This window comes from Musca domestica, unplaced genomic scaffold (assembly GCF_030504385.1).
Source record: "Musca domestica strain aabys unplaced genomic scaffold, Musca_domestica.polishedcontigs.V.1.1 9, whole genome shotgun sequence".
NCBI classification, from domain to species: domain Eukaryota; kingdom Metazoa; phylum Arthropoda; class Insecta; order Diptera; family Muscidae; genus Musca; species Musca domestica.
The window spans coordinates 6,933,405-6,955,623 of record NW_026712435.1 but is presented as its reverse complement, the minus strand read 5'-3'; the positions used below and the strand labels follow the sequence as shown (position 1 = coordinate 6,955,623).

The 22,219-nt window shown below is 34.4% G+C and overlaps 1 protein-coding gene across 4 annotated transcripts in view; it reads left to right on the top strand.

Annotated features, from left to right (window-relative positions):
• Positions 1-1,309: 1,309 nt before the first annotated feature.
• The window catches only part of LOC101899641 (uncharacterized), a 32,081-nt gene continuing 11,171 nt past the window's right edge, over positions 1,310-22,219 (top strand). The window contains exons 1-2 of one of the 4 annotated variants that reach the window (XM_011295005.3): positions 1,349-1,446; positions 9,907-10,274. The gene's annotated coding sequence lies outside the window, so the exon portion shown is untranslated. Of the gene's footprint in view, positions 1,490-9,906; positions 10,275-10,785; positions 10,925-22,219 lie in introns of those variants that run through there. The other 3 variants (XM_005185385.4, XM_020037426.2, XM_011295007.3) reach the window with 3 other exon arrangements.

Genomic DNA, 22,219 nt, shown 5'->3' with positions numbered 1-22,219 from the left:
CTAAATCCAATGTGTAATGATTAACGGAAATATTATTCAACTGCATGTTGCGGTTCGACATATAACGTAGCTGGATGATGACTTAATACTCGACAGGGTCTGTACAACTTTGTCATCTAATTAATAGTCAACTTCAAAAGACTGCCCGTCATGGTTTATTGGCTGTAGTTAACAAGCAGCAATTTGAGTTGTTCCTTTCTCCAAAAATTAAAAAGTACGTAGTTATATTCCCAAATTAGAAACGCCACGCCCACATCTTCGAGTATTTTGATCAAACTATTCGGATTCCTTAGTTTCAATATGTTAACTATTGAATTCCGTATAGAAATAAAGAGACCGGTAACCACACAAAATTGTGTTTTTGGATAGGAAAAATGGAATACTGAGCTGTAGATTGTAAAAGCGTTGAAGGATATTTTTGTCTTCTTACATTTTTAAGCTGCTCTCTAATCAGTGGATTTAAACAGAATTGTGGTGCCCTAAAACTGGTTTCGCGATTAGGTATGAATGAGATTTACATTTGACATTCCGTCTCTCTATTAAGCTCTTCGAACCGCACAACAGATTTTTAAACTTTTGACAAATTTAGCGATTCTTTGACGGAAAACAACAAGGTAGACACGTTCGGTGGTTCGTACGTGTGTGTGTGCGTGTAAGTATGTATGAACATTTATTCGCAGTATAAATGTTCGTCGTTTTAACGGTTATTGAAAGGTAAACCGGCTTGGCATTTACTAGGAGATGCATATTTTATAATTCGCACTACGTCACAACGTAGCGCACACAACACGTTCGAACACGTACCCACAGCAGTTTATTTATTTACTCCAGCCATGCGAATAGCAACAACGGCGACTGTTTCCTCCGCCTTTGTTAGAGAATACATGCACGCTACATCCGCACATTCGATAAAAACAGTTGGCAGTGCAATCGCTCGCTTGCTATTCATTCAACGTTCTCAATTTATTGGTTTGTTTGGATTTCACGCATACGTATACGTACGTGTGTGTGGACTTCCCATGGTCCGTGGTCCGCTGCTCAGCCAGTCGTCCAAGCACTTTGAAAATGGCCATCTTCGGCGCTGGCACTCTCGGCTCTCTGTCTCGAATTAAATTCAAAGACACCATCAACTGTCGATCGATTTATGGTCTCTGTTTCTTGTTTTCGTATGCCACCACCATTCGATCACCTCACTATCCACTAGCCCCCTGAACGCTGCCATTTGAGCATGTTGAAACGAGTTGGAGATCAGCTAGCAACTAAACAACGACAACGTCGACAGCGAGAGCGACATCAGGTTCGCTTAGGTGTTTCTTAGCGGATCATGCGACGGTGCGAAAAATACCATCTTTAGTCGCAGATTGACTTGTTGCTCGATTGGTTTGTCGGTTTTATTTGTTTGCAGACTCGAAAATCCGAGTTTCGGCCAGAAGTGATTTCAGTAAAGTAAGCCAGCTTGCGAAGTGTTGCGTTTTGTGTCCCTCGTGAAGTTCGTATCCAGACAAACTCTACAAATGTCTTTATTCGGTGGACACAATTTCTTTTTCACTTCCACAATATCCGTTTATGAAGATTGTGCAATTGAAAAAAAAAACTGCCTTGCAGTCTGTGCTTGCATCGAATGCACTCAATTCGTTCCATTGTTCAATGAAAATCGTGGTCTGCACGATTCCACTTTGGCCACCAGTATTGCGGATAGTGTTTGTGTGTTTCCTCAAAGTCCAGTAGTTTGTATGGAAGATGAGCTAGTTAACGAAGTTGTAGTGACGTTCAAAAGGCTGGCAAAAAATTGCTCGACCTGTTAAATATTCAACGGATACAAATTCTTTCCATAAAATTATTCAGATCACAGAAACCCAACGATAACAACAACAACAACACAAGAGAGAAGCAAACGAGTTTATTTACGAAATTTTTAATAATACAGCATAAAAACGTACATACAGTGTTGTGCAAAAATGATGAATAGAAAAATGTTTTTAGATGTAAAAATAATGTGTTCTGAATGATTTTGTTTGTCAGTTTGTAATGCATTTGTTGAACGACAACAGTATATTTCAGTGACATAACCATCGAAAGTGAACAAACAAGAAAAAGAATTGTAAAATAAAATATTTAAGTGCAGTAAATTTGTGAGCAATAGAATGAAATGACAGCCGAACCATGACCCGATTATAAGGTCGACCAGGAGGCGAATTCACCAAACAAGTAGAATTTTTCATTTACATATATGGCCAAACTTTGTGTTTAGAGCGAAAAAAAAGTATTTCGCCCAAATAATTTCGGCGAATTTCTTATTTGTAATTTTTGGCAAAAATATATTAAATATATAAGATTTTTCTGCAATATCAATAAAAAGAAATGTCCTTTCATCTCTGGGTACCGAAAAAAGTTAATTGCCTTACCAGTCTCTTCTATTCCCTTGCATATCTTCAAAGAATTGAAAGTTGTAGTACCCATGGTAGTATTAAGAGGGTTTACAATTTTTTTTTTTTCAAACATATCGTTTATCATTGAAGATTCCTAAATCCATTGTAAATGCACAAATTAAAGACAGGAACCTGTCCTTTAATAAGACAACTTTTATAAGGAAAATGAAGAAAATAAAGGTACCTTTTTAATTTTACTATGGTTTTATATTTCCAATTGTTCAATGTTTTTTTTTTTTTTTTTAATTGAAATAAATATTTTTGACAAAATTGACTGAATAAAACGAATAATTGAATTGAAATCAAGGCAATTTTAGTAAGGTTACACTGAAGGTAAATTCAAAGGTGTTTTTGCGATAAACCTTGTATAATACGTATATATTTTCGTTAAATAAAAAAATATTTATTACAGATTTTTATACCCTACACCACATAGTGGTAAGGGTATTATGTCTTTGAGCATTTGTTTGTAACATAGAGAAGGAAACGAGATAGACCCATAGTTACTTTTGAGAACCTTCATAGAATTTCTGAGTCGATTTATGCATGTCAGTCCGTCTGTCCGTCCGTCCGTCTGTCCATGTATTCTTGTGAACAAAATGCAGGTCGCATTTATTATCCGATTGAGATGAAATTTTCCAAACAATATTTTTTTGGCCCAAGGACGAACCCTATTGAAATTGGTGAGAATCGGATCAAATTTAGATATAGCTCCCATATATATCTTCATCCGATTTCGGGTTAAATGTGCACCAAATGTCCACTATCAGTCCAAATTACCTGAATTTTGCACACCCAACCGAGTTCGGCCTAGAAGCAAGTATATCAAATTTGGAGAAAATCGGTTCAGATATAGCTATAGCTCCCATATATATCTTTCATCCGATTTGATCTTTAAGTCCCTCACATTCCTACTATGCACTCCACAACCGTGATATTTGGTACCAGGTATTAGATGGAGCACAGAAATAACTGTTTTAAATTTTATCGAAATCGGTTCAGATTTGGATATAGCTCCCATATATATCTTCATCCGATTTCGGGTTAATTGACCACCAAATGGCCAATATCAGCCCAAATGGCCCGAATTTTGGCACATGTGACTGAGATTAGCCTTAAAGCAAATACAACAAATTTGGAGAAAATCGGTTCAGAAACAGCTATAGCTCCCATATATATGTTTTATCCGATTTGGTGTTTAAGCCTCTCACATTCGTAATATGCACTCCACAAGAATTATATTTGGTACCAGATATAAGATACAGCCCAGAAATATCTGTTTGTAATTTTATCGAAATCGGTTCAGATTTGGATATAGCTCCCATATATATCTTCATCCGATTTCGGGTTAATTGTGCACCAAATGGCCGATATAAGTCCAAATGAACTGAATTTTAGTACATCGGACCAAATTCAGCCTAGAAGCAAGTACATCAAATTTAGTGAAAATCGGTTCAGATATAGATATAGCAACCATATATATGTTTCATCCGATTTAGTGTTTTAGTCCCTTACATTCGTAATATTCACTCCACAACCGTGATATTTGGTACCAGGTATTAGATGGAGCACAGGAATAGCTGTTTTAAATTTTATCGAAATCGGTTCAGATTTGGATATAGCTCCCATATATATCTTCATCCGATTTCGGGTTAAATGTGCACTAAATGGTCAATATCAGCCCAAATCACCTGAATTTTCGTACATAAGACCGAATTCAGTCTAGAAGCTAATACGTCAAATTTGGAGAAACCCGGTTCAGAGATAGCTATAGTTCGTAAAATGCACGATAGAATTAGATAGATTTTGATTTTGTACCAAATATCTCATAGAGCTCTGAAATGCCCTGTATAAACCTTTTTACGAGAGCTCTACTTAATATGCGTAGTGGTGTAGGGTATCATATAGTCGGCCCCGCCCGACTTTTGAGCTTTCCTTACTGGTTAATTAAAACAATGTGTTTGACAGTAAGAGAAGGCTACAGATGAACTCACTGTACACCCGATAAATTCACCTTGATGGAAATCTATTGTAGTTTTTAGGTGAATTCAAATTACGTTGTCGACCTTATAACTGGGCCATTAACTGAACCATTCGGAATAGTGAATTGTGCCAGTTTACATAAGATATCTGGTCCTTTGAAGTAGTAGTTGAGGGATCTAAAATAAGGTTGCAGTTAGATTTAACACTAAAATAGTATTGTACAACAAATTGGCAGTGAAAATGCAAGAAAATAATACGACATATCGAAAGGTATCGTTACATGGTAGCCATGCATAAACGTGATCCTGTATAGTCAATTAGCTGCTCGACAAGGTATTATCTATTGCTAACTCCAAATATCAACTTTAAAACAATATCGTAAAGAACCGTTATATGTAGGCCACACCACAATTCAGGCCTGTACGGTCAATTCGGTTCAAGGGTATCTTCTGCCCACTGTAAACGCAAACTGGTTATTGACAGCAATTTCAAGTGACAATTTGGTCAAACTTCAAAAAAGTTTAAATCAGGTACAACCGTTGTATGGAGGTTATGTCATATAACGTCCACTTTCCATACCAAAAGTTCAATGGACCTAACCTACATTTGAATAAAATTTAATGAACATACTTCATTCCGTTCGGAAGCTGAATTTCATAGTACAATAAGATGGGTGTATGCTAAATTTGTATTTCTTTGTATTCTGGCTAAGCATAAATTCGAGGTCGATCTGGCTGTGTCCATCTGTTTGGTTGTTTCTTTAAATCCAGATAGAGGCCACATTAATTTGTGCAGACCATAAAAATTTTGTATAAAAATAACATAGGATTTTATGGCCAGAATAATTGGTATTGAAAGAATATGGCCCGATATAACAGGCCATATTTAGGTATGGCTCCTGTTTTTTTTTTTTTTTTAATTTTCAAGGCTTTATGCCAATTTCCAAAGAAGGTATTTTAACTCCTTCTAATTAATAGTTTTTTTGCTTTACTTTTTATACCCTACACCACAAGGTGGTCAGGGTATTATGTCTTTGTGCATTTGTTTGTAACAGGCAAAAGGAAACAAGATAGACCCATAGTTCCTTTTGATGATCTGCATAGAATCACATTCTGAATCGATTTATGCATGTCCGTCCGTCTGTCCATGTATTTTTGTAAACAAAGTACAGATCGCATTTATTGCCCTATCCAGATGAAATTTGGTACAAATCATTTGTTTGGCCCAAGGACGAACCCTATTGAAATTGGAGATAATCGGTCAAAATTTGGATATAGCTCCCATATATATCTTCGTCCGATTTGCCTTTTATTGTGCACCAAACGTGTACGTGCACTTACGTCCGAACTGAGTCTAGAAGAGAGTATGTCAAGTTTGGTGAAGATCGGTTCAGATATAGCTATAGCTCCCATATATATTGTTCATCCGATTTATTGTATTTGTTACCCACAGCCGTAATATGCACTCTGTAACAACAATATTTTGGGAAATATATCAAATACAGCTCAGAAATATCTTTGCCAAATTTTATCGAGATCGGTTCAGATTTGGATATAGTTCCCATATATATTTTTATCCGATTTCAAATTAATTTCGCACCAAATGGGCAATACAAGTCCGAATTTAAAATATACAAATTTTAAACTATAATTATAATCATAGCGTGTATGATTAAATTCTCCCATAAAAACTTTTAATTATTAAGTGGAGACTTTCTTTACTGGTTTTTAATTGCAAAACTAGTAAAATATGAAATCTCCACAATCTAGAAATATTTGAGGCAGCAGACATGATCATAAACCAAATCTTGGCATAATGGAAGGCAAAAAGTTCCGCAGGACTGACTTAACTCAGTTTTAAAAGCTCAACATTTACAAAAGATGCGTCTTAGTCTTCTTTTAAACCCCCTGGATTTTGCACCACTCATTTGTCTGTCTCAATGACGAAATATCGTTCCAAGTAGATGGAGTGAGTCCGCCAAATTCGGTTCATTAACATGTTTCAGCATATTTTGCACTTTAAACTTATAATACACTATGATGAGACATGTACATCAAATTTATTTGAAGTCGGTTTGGATTGGAACTACAGAGCATACACACCTAAATATACCTCCATAGTAAATGTATTCTATTCATTACAATAATGCCTCAATGTATGAATCATCATTTATAACCAACATTTGTCTCTGCTAAGTTGTATTCCTACCGGTAAAACTTAATTACAGCCATGGCAGAAGAATACAGGTAGATGCATCAACGTTTAAGAACATTGATATGTCAATTTTTTTTTATTTTTGTAAAAAATAAATAGATTTGTATATGCTTTCTTATTCGAAGACAATCGGAGGTTATTACCCTATGCATTTTTCAAAAGATTCTACAATTTCAAATCTTCAACTCCAAAATTGTTTTAACAGTTCACTGTCCCAGCAGTTATGTCGATGCGACTATTCTATTCTTCTACCATGATTACAGCTCACATAAATACCGCTGCTATTCATACGTTATTTGCTTCACGAATTGCTTTTAGCTAATTGAAAATCGTGTTTACATTGGTAACCTGAATAATTAAATCTTCAAATCTCCAAAACTAAAAGAAAATGTATAAAAAAATGAACATGCTCTTCCTGAGATGTTATTTAATTTCCCCCATACTCGCTCTAATTTTCGAGACACAAACCTTTGAAATTAGCTTTTTCTCAAGACCAAGCGTTTAATTCAACAATATATCTGCTACAGGAAGTATGAAAACGACTCAATATACAATAAATGATTGTGTTTCAGTAGTTTGGTTTTAAAGAAGTTTTCTCTGAGCAATTCTGGGGGGAACGCAGCAAAAGTGTCGCTTTGTTTTATGTCGCTGGTAAAAGCAGTGTGCAGCAATAAACGCGAATAACAGTCATTTAGGTATAATGCTTGAATATTCACCAGATAACATCCGAACGCTTTAATTTATATTTAATTTCTTCTAAATAGAAACGCGCTGTTTAAACAGATATACTATAAATTAGGAAAACATAATTAAAATTTTACATATTTGGGCAACTTTAATTTCATGTATACTTTCGTATTACATTTTTGTTGAAATAAAGCACAAATTTCTCCAAAAAAAAAAACAAAAACAAAACAATTTTCACTCAAATCAAGACGAGGCGAAAAGGGTCAAACGGTACCTTATGGCATGAAAAAAGTCCACAAGAAGTTCTAAGTATTTCTGTATTGACAAAATTGGGGAATCTTCTTTTGCGTAGGCATCAATATTCACACGTATTAGGCCCATATTATTTATTATTATTATTATTTTTTTTTTTTTTTTTTCAAATACAAACAAAAGTTTGAATAATTTAAATTTTAAGCTTAAAAAGAGCAAGTGCTCTTTGGTTGAAAGAAAACAAACAGGAAAAAATAAATAAAATTAGAGACAGCAAAGAATATATGACAAGTTCTTATGGAACCTATTGATGATAGAATTAATTACTACCTTCAGCAGGTGATACTTCCGTATCACTAAAAATGTCATTTGAATATATATGATTTTCATTAAGAATGAATGAATAAGAATTTTTAGATATATCCATCTAACCAAATTGTTTTCGAATAAACTTTCTTGCAACTTGCATGTTTTGAAACTGGATTCTGGAAAACTCCTTTTCAATTTTAAAGGTCGAAAAATGATGATGAGGTCGACTCCTAACCTCATCACAAGCGATGTAACTATCGAAAGAAAAAGAAAACGCCGCGAGATGATCTTTCTCGTTCCGTGGCTGGAAGGGAACTCAATTTATTTACAACATATTCTTAACACTAAAGCTTACATCTAATACATTTACACATGCATTTTATTTACTAATGCACGCTGTGCGTTAACGCACACATTACGTTGCGGGAGAAAATGAAACGTACCTAATTTGTGATCGACCCTTTCTTATCTTCTATTTATGGCCGTGACATTTATTACATTATTTATTACCGACCATAAACATAGCATATGGAAAACACATGCATCTTAAGTGCTTTCTTTATTTAACTAATTTACATAATAAGAATAGAATTTAAAGAAGAACATTCAACACACAAACTATTTTTACAACATGTACAGTTTCTACAAAACTAAACAAATGATGTTAGTGATTTATATTGTTCTAAAATGGGGTCTTCTTCCTTCTTAGCCAACGAGCTGGAGACTATCCAAATATTTAATGCATGTTTGCTCCAAAAAATCGCAAAACTACATAGCCAATCATTTGCAAAGAGATCACCAAATGCCAGTGCAAAATCTCAGAGCAAGACCAAGCATGGTTCGAAGTAGTCAAGTGCATTATAGACTCGACACACTGTTCTGTTAAATTATGTCGAACACCTATGTAAACATGAGATATGCCACTCTATGAATAAATGAGCTATGTGGTAAACACGTCCAGTTACAATTGAATTTGGGAACTGAACATTTTTGAATTACCTTATCATGAGATTAATGACATGCTGTAAATAGTATTTTAAAATGTCCATTACACTGAAGGTGTTAGCGTGTTTTTGTGACATGCAAGATTTCAAATTGATCGCGGGATTACTTCGCCATTACCATTACGTTGAATTTTCTATCCCTGACGTAGGTACACTACCGACACTGACTTAATATTTCTTGAAAAATTATTTATTTACGGTTTAGCTGTTTTACTTTTAACCACGAGTGTGTCTATGTTTTTTTTATTTTAATTTGTATTGCTATACCAGTGCGATTTATATGTATGTGTGTGAGCGAATGAGTTAACACACACATGCATGTGCATATATGTAGAGATTTGTTTTTAAACATAAATGAAACGAGTGCAAACTGGTGTTGCACTCGTAATAGTTGAGTTAATTATCTCTCAATAAACACCCACTCCCTTCCCTTCCTATTCCTTGGCCTTAAATCGGAATTTTTACCACAAAAATAAGTGGTACCACAAGCCATGATCTATCCATTCACTACCAGTGGAATCAGTTGCTTTTATATGTAGGTACATATGTTTTTTTGCGGAGAAAAATGCAATTTGAAGTGTACCACGTAATTCGATTTAGGTGAACTTGGGAAGGAATTATTTCCAAATGGTTTTGGCCAAAGGTATCTGGTGGAAACCTTTGGACAAAACCAAATGTCAAATTTTGCTAACGTTATGTTCGGCATTCTCTTGATTCTTTTTAAAATGTATATTTTGAAGTAAATCTAATAACATGTCATTATGTCATGTTTTATTTCTTAAATATTTTTAAACATTTCACTTTAATAGTAACCATTCCAAAACATTTGTTATGGATTTCTTAAGAATTGAGTGGTGCGTTTAAGCATTTTCACCAACACAAGTGCTTAGCATATGCTAAATAGGTACATGTTTACACCACTACCCACATACGTACATCTTCATTCATTAATACGTTTAGCAATTGTATGTATGTTCGTACTTAAATGTGTACCAAAGTGTCTTCATAAATACCATTTTATTGTGCAGCATCAATCAGACACGCAACACATCCCATATACCTACATACCATAGTTTATTTATACATTAATCATCAACCAACATTGACGCCGACGCCAGTTATCATTCGCGAGTGTCATCATTGCCGGCTGTAGCAGCACTTCAACACCTATTCATCCAAAAAGCAAAAACAACAACATCAACACATTCCAAGTCGTCTACCGACATCACTGCTTCACTGTCATTTATTCGCTAGTCACTCAAGCCACCAACCAACCAACCAGCCAGCCAGCCATCCATCTGTTTGCCTTGTCTGTTGTAAGAAAAGCAAAGCAAGTCAGCGAATTATAATTTTTGGTGGTTTAATTATGCATCGACCCAAGCAAAACAATCTGAAGGTAAGTTAGAGACCGACTCATAGGATCACTCATATATTCCATCACACACACACACTCGCCACATAAATTCCAAGCGAATTGTTAAACATGAACAATTTTAAATATATACCTGTACTGGTACATCCACACGTACATATGCAATTTATTTATAGGAATGTACATAGATAGGTGTATATAAATATGTGCAATTGTTTTTTTTTTTTTTGCATTACAATTTATAATAAACCCGCTCAGTGGAGAGAAACAATGCCTGATATTTCAAATAGTTCTGCATGTGTATACACTTTGCACATACATTCAAACATATATTACGTTCTATTCGCTTGTAAGTTTGTAGTGCTTAAGTAGCCGTAAACAAGTTTCAATCCCCAAAGTCACAAAAACTGTTAAAACCAATTAACAGTTTTTTTTTAATTAACAAATAAAACAATATCTCCGAAGTTTTCCGAAACCTTAATCAGCATAGGTCTAATACATGACATTTTGATTTTATTGATATTGAATTTTTAAGAGCAAGAGTCTGGATGAACCTTTGCTAATTTAATTGTGTTACAAAAACGCAACTACCGGCATAAGATTGTACGTTAATTAAGCCATATCCCTGTGTCTGTCCATCTTGGGAAATCAATCTAGCTTCCGAACGGAATGAGGTAGGTGGAAAAACTGTTACTTATATGTATTTTAATTCCGTTTGTATACCCTCCACCATACTATGGAGGGTATATTAACTTTGTCATTCCGTTTGTAACTCCTCAAAATACCCATGTCAGACCCAACAAAGTATATATATTCTTGATCAGAGTAAAGTCGATTTAGCCTGTCTGTTTTTTTTCTGTTGAAATCATCTTTCCATGGAATTGCGATAGAACGCTAAACTTTGCACACATGCGTATTTTGCCAAAGGTCTGGCGAATCCACGTTTTCGTGTAGCCCCCATATAACAGTACCTCCCAATATTCGGGATTTTGATGTTTTTAGCGACATAATAGAGCAGAATCTTTTCTAATTTCGCATTGGAAGATCCTAATGGGTATAACAATCAATATTCGGTACCCCTCATATTCGGTATTTTGATGAATTAAGACACATTTTTTATGCCCTCCACTATATAATGGAGGGTATATTAAATTTGTCATTCCGTTTGCAACATCTCGAAATATTCGTCGGAGACCAAAAAAGGTATATATATATTCCTGATCAGAATAATATTATAAGGCGATTTGGCGATGTCTGTCTGTCTGTCGAAATCCACATTATTTAATCCAGAGCTTTGAAAGTTATTGAAAAGGGTACAAAACGATTTTCTGTATTTTTAAGTTTTCTGCTGCAATTTCCAACCAATTTAGATGAAACTTAACAATTGGTGCTCTCTGTAGGTCTGTTCTATCCCTGCAAAAGTACACGCTACAGTTTCACTACTTGGTGTAGCCCCCACATAACAATTCCTCCCGATTTTCGGTATTTTTTGAGGTTTCTACCAAAACAAATAAAATATGAGTTTTGTTATTTGGGTTATTTTAGTTGATACGGGGTGACATTATTAGTTAACATATTCTACCATTTTCATTATTATACCCTACAACACTATGTGTTGGGGGTATTATAAGTTTGATTGGGCCAAAAATTATGTAACACCTCGAAATATTGGTTTCCCACATAGGAAAGTATATATGGATCTTCCTATCTCGCCGAGATGAGTCGATCTAGCTATGTATATCCGTCCGTCCGTCTGTCCATGCCAATTTGTAATCACTCTATAGGTCACAATTATGAACCAATCGACGCGAAAATTTATATGGAGTTACAGTTTAGGAGTGGCAGAAACCTACCAATTTGGGCGGCCATCGGACAATAATTAGCGGGTAAAATAGACCCTAACTTTTATGTAAGAAAATAGGAAAATATCCACTAAACCGCGAATATTGTCAATCCCAGCCAAATCACAAATACATTAAAAGATCACTTCTGATCGTTAGAGTGATGCTAATAGCCAAGACATCGGATATATAGCAAAATAGGTACAATATATATGTAAAAGAATTGATCTTATTTATTCTGGTTATAAATCAAGAACCGCTGGGCCGATTTCCACAATTCCCATCAATTCGGAATGGTCTCTTGCCATAAAACGATAAAATCTAAGAAAATCGCGGAAAAATATACCAATAAAAAAGTGAATATCTTTTGTCGATTTTTTTTTAAATTTTTGTCATATTTTTTATCGTATGCGGTTTTTACAATTTGACTTACAATTTTGAATTGTAAATTTTGTAAAATTTTACACCCCCCAACACTACGTTTTGAGGGTCATATCGCAAATATCGTCCGATCCACACGAAATTTTGCATGGGGGTAGGGTCAGAACTAAAGCCTCTTGTTCTTAAGATGTGCATTTAGAAGTGCAAATAGACTAAGAAAAATATTTTTTTTTTTCTAATTTTGTAGCCGCCCACAATTGAAAACTAATCGACACGGAATTTCGGAGTGTGTAAATATTGGCCAAATTCTCCGGGTCAAAAAACTAAGGGTAACCTCTGGGCGGGGCTCTTTGACATTATTTCAAAAACAAAATCTTCAAAAATGGATTTCGATATAAGGGGACTTCGAACATATTGTAGTGTTGCAGGGTATCACATGGTCGGCCCCGCACGACTATAGCCTTTGCTTACTTGTTTTATTTAACTTTGATAAACATTTTTTGATTTTTAAAACAAGGACCTATGTTGGCAATTTAAAGCCAAATTATAGTTCATTATCTAATAAATTTGAACAGGACCCTGTGAAATACAGAATATCAGAAAATATTGCTTCTGTGAGGGCTTTAATATTTCATTGCTCTGAGAATTTAAAAAGCAAATAACAAGTAATTTGACTGGAAAACTTGTCTGAAAACTTCAAAATACTAAAAGCCTGGAGGTACTGTTATCGAATTGTGCGGAAAAAGGCACTACATGCTGAAAACCATTAATGTCAGAAATTGCCGGAATATCAATCGATATGCACTAATCACAGTGTTTCGCCCCGATAATATCTATATCAAGAATTAAAATGTTTTATAGGAAATAATTCGAAAAATTCGAGCACAATTTTAGTTTATAAATTTTCTTTTCGGGTTACAGGTACGAAACTAGTTAGAGACTTTTCGAAAAACAAGTAAAAAGCATAAAGTTCGGCCGGTCGAATATTTATTACCCTCCATCATTGGGTTAAAAAACATTTTTATATAAAATATCTGAATTCAAACGTGTTCCACTTTAAACTACAAATATCAGTAAGACCGTTTGCATAATGCTGTTAAACTTTAAAAAAAAAGACATAAAGTGGGTGAGGCCGTTCATGGGGGCCATACCAAAACGGGAACCTCTATGGACATTTTTATACTTCAAGAATTGTCACCTACCAAATCTTCTTAAGTACCAAATTTGAAACAGTTTCGTGGGTAAATTTGACTAGGATTATCAAAATACGGAATATCGGTGGGTATCGTTATATGTGCGCTATAGGAAAACGTGAACATAATTAATCAATTTTCTGCCACCGGAGCTAGAACCCATTATGAACTACAAATACCAATTATTAGACAAATCCGTGGAACCATACATACTATGTTCCGGTTAAGAACCCATAATTACAAACTACAAATACAAATTTTTTATGACCCACAAATAACAATTTTTAGAGAAAACCGTGCAAAAATGTGGCAAACATCATCAAAATACCGAATGTCGGGAGGTACCGTTATACGGGGGCTAAACAAAACCATTGACCTATACATATAATGTTTCGCCATCGGAGCTAGAACCCATTATGTCATTCAAATACCAATTTTTAGACAAAACCGTGGAAAATGTGGCAAAAATTATTAAAATACCGAATATCGAGGGGTTCCGTTATATGGGGACTATACCAAATCGTGAACCGATACATCTCATTTTCAATACCAACCATCCTAGACACAATACAAATTGTTCTGCTAAATAATGTGGGCTGTATCGTGATTTCCACAGACAGACAAACAAACGGACATCGTTAAATCGACTTAGAATTTTATGCTTCATCTACGATGAATATTTAGGGATGTTACAAAGGGAATGACAAAGTTGATATACCCTCCTTTCAAGGTGGAGGGTATAAAAAACATGCGTTATACAATCGTATTTTATTTATCGACATTTACGTATTACCATATGTACACATGTATCCCATCTATCTAATATTGGCTCCTCCAATGAATAAAATGTTTTTTCTATAATTGATACAATAATGGTTAACCAAAGATAGGCCTATCTTTCACACTACGGCACAATATCGATACACAAATACGTGTGCGAGCGAAATATTATGCAACGATTGTTTGCTTACATAACCGTAGTCACATCGCACATTACATGGCAACCTAAACGGTTGGTGTATGGCATTAACCTTGAATGTGCGAGTATGGCAATTTGACCATCATTAGTTTTTTTTTTTTTTTCACCAACTAACTACAAAGCGCATCATCGATGGTAGTAAAATTCCGTGATTTGTAACCCAACGCAACGTATTCCATAAAATTTGGAAACACGAGCTTGTGTGGATATCGGCGCTAGTTTTATTTTAGAGGCTAGCACATTTTAGTCACATCTAAAGACAAACAATTAGACAGTGGCCAAGAATGATTGGACCTTAACGGTATCTATATCATCTATGGCTACCATGACTAGAAACATTTCGCTCCTATCGTGTCAAAAAGATGCAACATTTGAGATGAAAGAAGATAAAATGTAGTTCCAATTTTTTATACCCTTCAGCATGATACATTTTACCACAATATGAAATATTTAGTTTCCATTTTAACCCCGAAATGTCTAACTTATTCGGTTAGACATTGTTGCAGAAACCTTCAAAATACCGAAAGTCAAGAGTACCGTAGGTATATAGCAAATACTTTTTGCGAGATCTATTTGTATGCAATGGGAACCAAAAAAAAAAAAAACAAATCACCGCTGATTCCATTAGAAATTGAGGTCAAAATTTAGGTGGTACCTTTATATAGTGGAGTTACCAAATAGTGAATTTGTATGGAACATTATTTGTTAGCAGAAATATACCCAAACGGAAACTCGAAATGCCAAGTCACTTGCTGCCACTCATTTAGTAGTCTTTAAATGCTAAAAAAAAACCAAGAGCTACCGTTAAATACAGGAACATTTGCGCTAGGACAAATTATATGAGAACCCGAAATGTCAAATTGCAACTGATTCAATTTTGAATAGTTCAGAAGAAATTAGCCCAGACACAATACCAACTATTGGCCAGAGTTTACATTAAACGGGATATCTGACGGATATTTCAAATTGAATGAAAATTTTAATACACCTCCATCGTATGGTGGGTGGTATAATAATAGCATGTTTACATTAGGATCTTTCCCGGGTTAACCTCCTTTATGAGGATTTATTTGGCGCATACTCATGGAATTGACAATTTAAATCCTGTTACTAAACTGTTACCATACTTTTATACCCTTACTTACGTACTATTATTACCTTATCCAATTAAAGAGCAACACAGCAATATTCCATATTTTTATATCCTCCACATACATAGTATGGAGGGTATATTCAATTTGTCATTCCGTTTGTAACTAATCGAAAAAAACATTTACATTTTTTATCAGAGTAAAATTCTAAGTCGATTTAGCCATGTCCTTCCGTCTGTCTGTTGTAATCAAGCTAGAGTCCAAAACGACATGCGATAGAGAGATAACATTTAGCATAGAGTCCGCAGTCAGAACAAGTTCGAAGATGAGCCATATCGGTCAACGTTCTCGTATAGGTCCCACATAATTGTACCTCCCCATATTCGATATTTTAACGACTTTAGCCACACTTTCTAACGGAATAGTGCGGTATTTAGAGTTCGTAATAGGGTATACCTCCTGTGGCTTAACGTTGTCTATATAAAAATACACTTTCTAACGGAATATTTTAAAATTCAGTATATAGAGTTCAAAATATGTTTTATCTCTTGTTGTAGAACATAGCAGTTTCCTATAGCCCCCATATAAAGGTACTTCCCAATTTTCGCTACTTTGACGATTTTAGCAAAATTTCTAACGGAATTAATAAAAAATCAGAATTTGGATTCCGTAATGGGTTATTCTAGAACAATTACCATATAATGCAAGGTTTTTCTTGAACCCATATCCTTCCGATATTGAGTAAATTGATGATTGTAGCCAACTTTTTCAGAATTGTTTAATATTTGTTTAATATTTCCTAATAACAGACGTATATGGAATTTCATGTAACCCGGTCATTAAAATAAAATCTATGCAAATAACTATTTCTATTCGTATTTCATTACGAATTTTGAACGTACACTCCCGTTCGGAATAATGCCAATCACACAGCGTAACAGCGGAAATGGTTTATTTTCTTCAGTGTTCGACCTTGGCCGAAAACAAAAAAGTCTTTAGGCCAAATACCAACTTCAACGCATTTGAGTCACAATCATTTCTGAAATCTGTAACAATAAATCAAAAAACAAAAACAAACTATCGTTCATTATACGATCCATCGAATCAATCAGCCTCCGAAAAACAAAAGCGTCGAAGTACCAAAACGCCATAAAATCATTAATCAGGACAAGTGATTCGATTGAATGAATGAAGATATCATTAACGATTACTCGCATTAATTAGACAACGAGAATTAATCAAAAAGCTCTTTCGAACAAACCACGGCGGAAGATTCAGTCGACAAACAGACCTGTTCAGTCGTAGGTACATATGTTAATGTGTTAACCGAACACCCAATAGTCATAACATTCATTTGTTTCTATTTATACACTCTTTTTGGAAGTGTTATTTTCAATCTTACCTGCCGTAAGAACTAATTCGAGATGAAGTCGTGGAGAACAAGAGTTATGGCAGGTGAACATCAAAATATATTGGCCGAAATATACACAGGTACACCCAAAATTGTTGTCTAAAAATTAGCCCTGTGTCTGTTTGTCGATTAAAAAGTGAATGTCATAGAAAAAAATTCGAAGAATCCACATACAGAAACAGGACCTTAATAGTCGAAAATGTAAAGAACATTATATGTGATTATTTTTATAAATTATACCCTACAGGGTACGGGGTATTCTGTCTTTGTGCTTTCGTTTGTAGCATGCAGAAGGAAACAAAATAGAACCAAAGTTATTTTTAGTAACCACCATAGTTCAGACTCTGAGTCGATTTGGGTGCAGTTCAGAAATATAACTCTCAACATCGTTTCAGATTTGGATATATATAAGGGTCAAAATTTGTAAAAACCAAAACCCAAAAAATGCGAAATAAGCATCCGATTATTTTCAAACTCCGCACATCAGAATATTTCTCCGGGCCACTTCTTTGAATACATTAACCACAAAGGGTCAAAATTTTACAAATCCCAATATTTTAGCCATTAAAAGATAGGGTGTGAAAATGGGATATACTGGCACACACCTTAAATATGGGCCTACTCTCACTAGTCCTTCTCCGCTTTTTAACATTATAAATAATTATAACCCATATACATGCGAAATAAATCAGCGATTTTCTTCAAAAATCGTGTATATTTGAAAAAAAAAAACAGAAAGAGTGGGTCAACATACCCCCATTATATCAGACTAAGGTCTTAAGCGAAATGGACAATATTGATATATTCCATCGGTAACTATCCTATAGAGGGTCAACATTTTAAGTTACAATAAAACATGTCAAAATATGTTTTTTACAATAATAAAAATGTTTTCTACACCCAAAGGTGGAGGGAATTCAAAATTCGGCCCGGCCAAATATAATCCTTCTCGAAGTCGTATCATGCACTTCGAGAGTTACAAATGACTTCAAATTTGGTGGAAATTGATTCACAGTTGGATCTCACATACTAGTTTTCTCTGATTCTGAATTATAATAGCTCTAAAGTCGTAATACGCATTAAAAATGTTCAGAGTTGGTATCATGGAACAATAATTACAAGGTAGGGGTAAATTGAAAAACATAATCCCGAAGGTAGAGTCGTGTAACTTCAAATTTATTGATAACAAATGCATCAAGTTATTTTATTTATTTAATACTTTTGTCTCAATATTTTATGTGTAGTGGTGGAACCACGAGGATTTTCACGTTATTATGGTGTTCCCAATACGATTACAATTATTTTTCATCTCAAAGACATAAACTCCGCAAAAGCTTTAAAAATGAATTTAAATTTGAACAGAATTAGAAAATGAACACAATTTTGTTTATTATTCAAAACAATACATTAACATAAAAAATGTATATATGTGTTGACATTACAAGACTACCAAAAGAAAAAATTACAATCAGTAGTAGGATTCTTGAACTCGTTTTTCGAGTTACCAACACAAATCGGTAGCTTTGATATAAAAAAGAAGTTAAAGTTGACAACATAGGCGACTACTTATTTATTTCTATTTAATCGAGTCATCATTTATACTAAAAATTGTGCCACTTATGTTAGCCAGATTTGTGAATTATTATGCTTTAAAAACTATGCATTAAAGATTAAAACTTCGGGCCGACAACGCGGTCTGGGCCAGCTAGTATATATATATAAGTCTTTTTTTCAGTAAGAGTTTTTAGTTTTAGATTTAAAAACCTAAATAATATAGCATATATATATATATATATATATATATATATATATATATATATATATATATATATATATATATATATATATGTATCAAAAAGTATACATTAACTGTTTATAATAGGCCCATGTAAGATGGTTCTCTACCCCCAAAAGTAGCCTATACACACATTTTAAGTCAAATCGATTCGAAAATATAATCAAAACCCTCGAAATAGGAAAAATCAGGAGGTACTTTTATATGAGCCCTACTCCGAAACATTGACAGAAGACAGATGCCAAATAAGGGCAAAATCAATTGAAAAATGTGACCAAGACCCTTGTAATAGCTAAAATCAATGGATAACTTCACATAAGAGATATAATGAAGCATGGTCCTATACTTATATTTATTTCAAAGAATTTGTTTTTCTTTCTAAAATCTCAAATTACCAACATTGGAGGAATTTGAATGGGGCTATATCACAATGTAGATCAACCTGATACATATTTTGTCCAAGTGATTCCTTATGTAACCCCTAGGACTGTATCAAATTTAAAACATTATCGTAACTTTTGCGGAGTATAGGGCAAAATATTTGCGGCTCTTTGTGTATGGTTAAGCTAGATCCTGGAACCCCTCTTTTGGGATTTTTATATACCAACCAAAAAATTTCCAAACCCCAAGATTGTCTGCGGCGCAGTGTAATTACTGACGATAGAGCATAGTGCCCGTATAACGTTATCTATGAAATATGGTTACTTTTAAGAGTTCGGAAGTATTTTCCGAGTATATGAATCCTTTTCTTACTATAGTTTCAATTCACTCCACTATTTTGTATTGTCCGCATATTACAGTGCCTCTTCATATTCACTGATTGAAGTCCCAATGAATTTTGCATTTTGAGTTCTCATTGGATGGATTATTTCTTCGGTGGGGAGTGTCAAGAGTGTCAAGATTACGTCTTATACTAACTGTGGAACAGATATCTTCATGATTTTCTTCTGATATTTCTTCAAATATTAGGAATTTAGATAAATCGAAAAAATGGGTGCAAAATTGGGCGTGGTCTCTTTTTCCTGCATAAAAACATAAATCGATGTAGAACGAACATTAAAAAAAATATCCAAATAGTTCCAGCCGGCGTCAACTGATTCAATTACCAACGAACAACAAATGCTTTATATATAGATTAAAAAGTAGACGTGGTCAGTTCCTCAGCCCCCAAATAAATACTTAGGATTACAGGGAAAGTCTACAGTATGTCGTGTAATAATTTTAAAACCGACATATTCATTGTTTGGCAAATATAAGGATTTTAGATAAATCAAAATAGTGGGCGTGGTCAATATTTTTCCTTTAAAACCCAACTCGGGGTATGACGAACGTTTGTACAAAAAATTATGCAAATCGGTCCAGCCGTTCTGAACTGATTCCATTACCAACGAAAAACAATTGATTTTTATATATAGATTGTATTCTGCTTGTTGAGCCCTTTCATTTGATACCCATATTGATGGGATTGATAAAACCTACGTTATCCGCCATTTTGTAACGGCCGCCATCTTTATAATGATAATGAATAAACATAATTGTATTGTCACCAAAATCCAAAGTGTATACAAAATTTCAGATTAATCGGTTGTCAGGAAGATGGTGAAATTTGAATTACTAAATTTGACCCAAGAATAAATAATAAACCAGTAAAGAAAGTCTAAAAGTCGGGCGGGGCCTACTTTATGATACCCTACACCACTTTGCTAATTTAGTAGAGCTCCACATAACAATTAAAAGTTTTTATGGGAGAATTCAATCATACACGCTATGATTATAATTATAATTTAAAGTTCAAAGGACTAAACATGCCGAAGCATTTGTATCTTTTAAATTCGGACTTGTATTGACCATTTGGTGCACAATTAATTTGAAATCGGATAAATATATATATATGGGAGCTATATCCAAATCTGAACCGATCTCGATAAAATTTGGCAAAGATATTTCTGAGCTGTATTTGATATATTTCCCTGAATATCGTTGTTACGGAGTGCATATTGCGGCTGTGGGTAACAAATACAACACATCGGATGAATAATATATATGGGAGCTATAGCTATATCTGAACCGATCTTCACCAAATTTGACATACTAGCTTCTAGACCCAATTCGGTCGTATGTGCCAAATTCCATCCCATTTGGACAAATATTAGACGTTTGGTGCACAATAAAAGGTAAATCGGCCGAAGTTATATATGGAAGCTATGTCCAAATCTGAACCGATCTCGATAAAATTTTGCAAATGTATTTCTGAGCTGTATTTAATATATTTCCCTAAATATTGTTGTTGCAGAGTGCATATTACGGCGGCGATGGACAAAAATAACAAATCGGATGAACAATATATATGGGAGCTATAGCTATATCTGAACCGATTTCGATCAAATTTGGCATACATATTTTCAGGCCTAATTTGGTTGTATGTGCAAAAGTCCATACAATTCGGGCTGATATTACACGTTTGGTGCACAATAAAAGGCAAATCGGACGAAGATATATATGGGAGCTATATCTAAATTTTGACCGATTATCTCCAATTTCAATAGGGTTCGTCCTTGGGCCAAACAAATGATCTGTGCAAAATTTCATCTGGATCGGGCAATAAATGCGACCTGTACTTTGTTTACAAAAATACATGGACAGACGGACAGACGGACGGACAGACGGACGGACGGACATGCATAAATCGACTCAGAATGTGATTCTATGCAGATCATCAAAAGGAACTATGGGTCTATCTCGTTTCCTTTTGCCTGTTACAAACAAATGCACAAAGACATAATACCCTGACCACCTTGTGGTGTAGGGTATAAAAAAACGGGGTGAGCTGAACCTTTTAAAAAACACTACAAATGTGCATTACACTTCAAAAGTCAAAATGGACATTTTCAAATTTCACATTTTACGCGATTTTTTTTTTTGATTGTATCCTTTTTTGCGACGATAGAACTCCAAATTTGTGTGTATCGTTAAAATCAGATCAGCGGTTCGATCAGTTATAAGCGTAGTAACTAACACAACTTTATTTTATATAGAATTTAACAAACACATTTTTAGACATATTCCATCACATATTCCAAATTTCATTGAAATGTGGCGTACACAGCGTGTTTAATGCATCAAATACTTGAAATCAGCCGAAGAAATATATGTGGGAGCTATATCCAAATCTAAACCGATTTCAATATAATTTGACAAATGTATATTCGTTTTAATTTCCGTTACACATTCCAAATTTTATTGAAATTAGAGATACATAACGTGTTTGGTGGCATGAA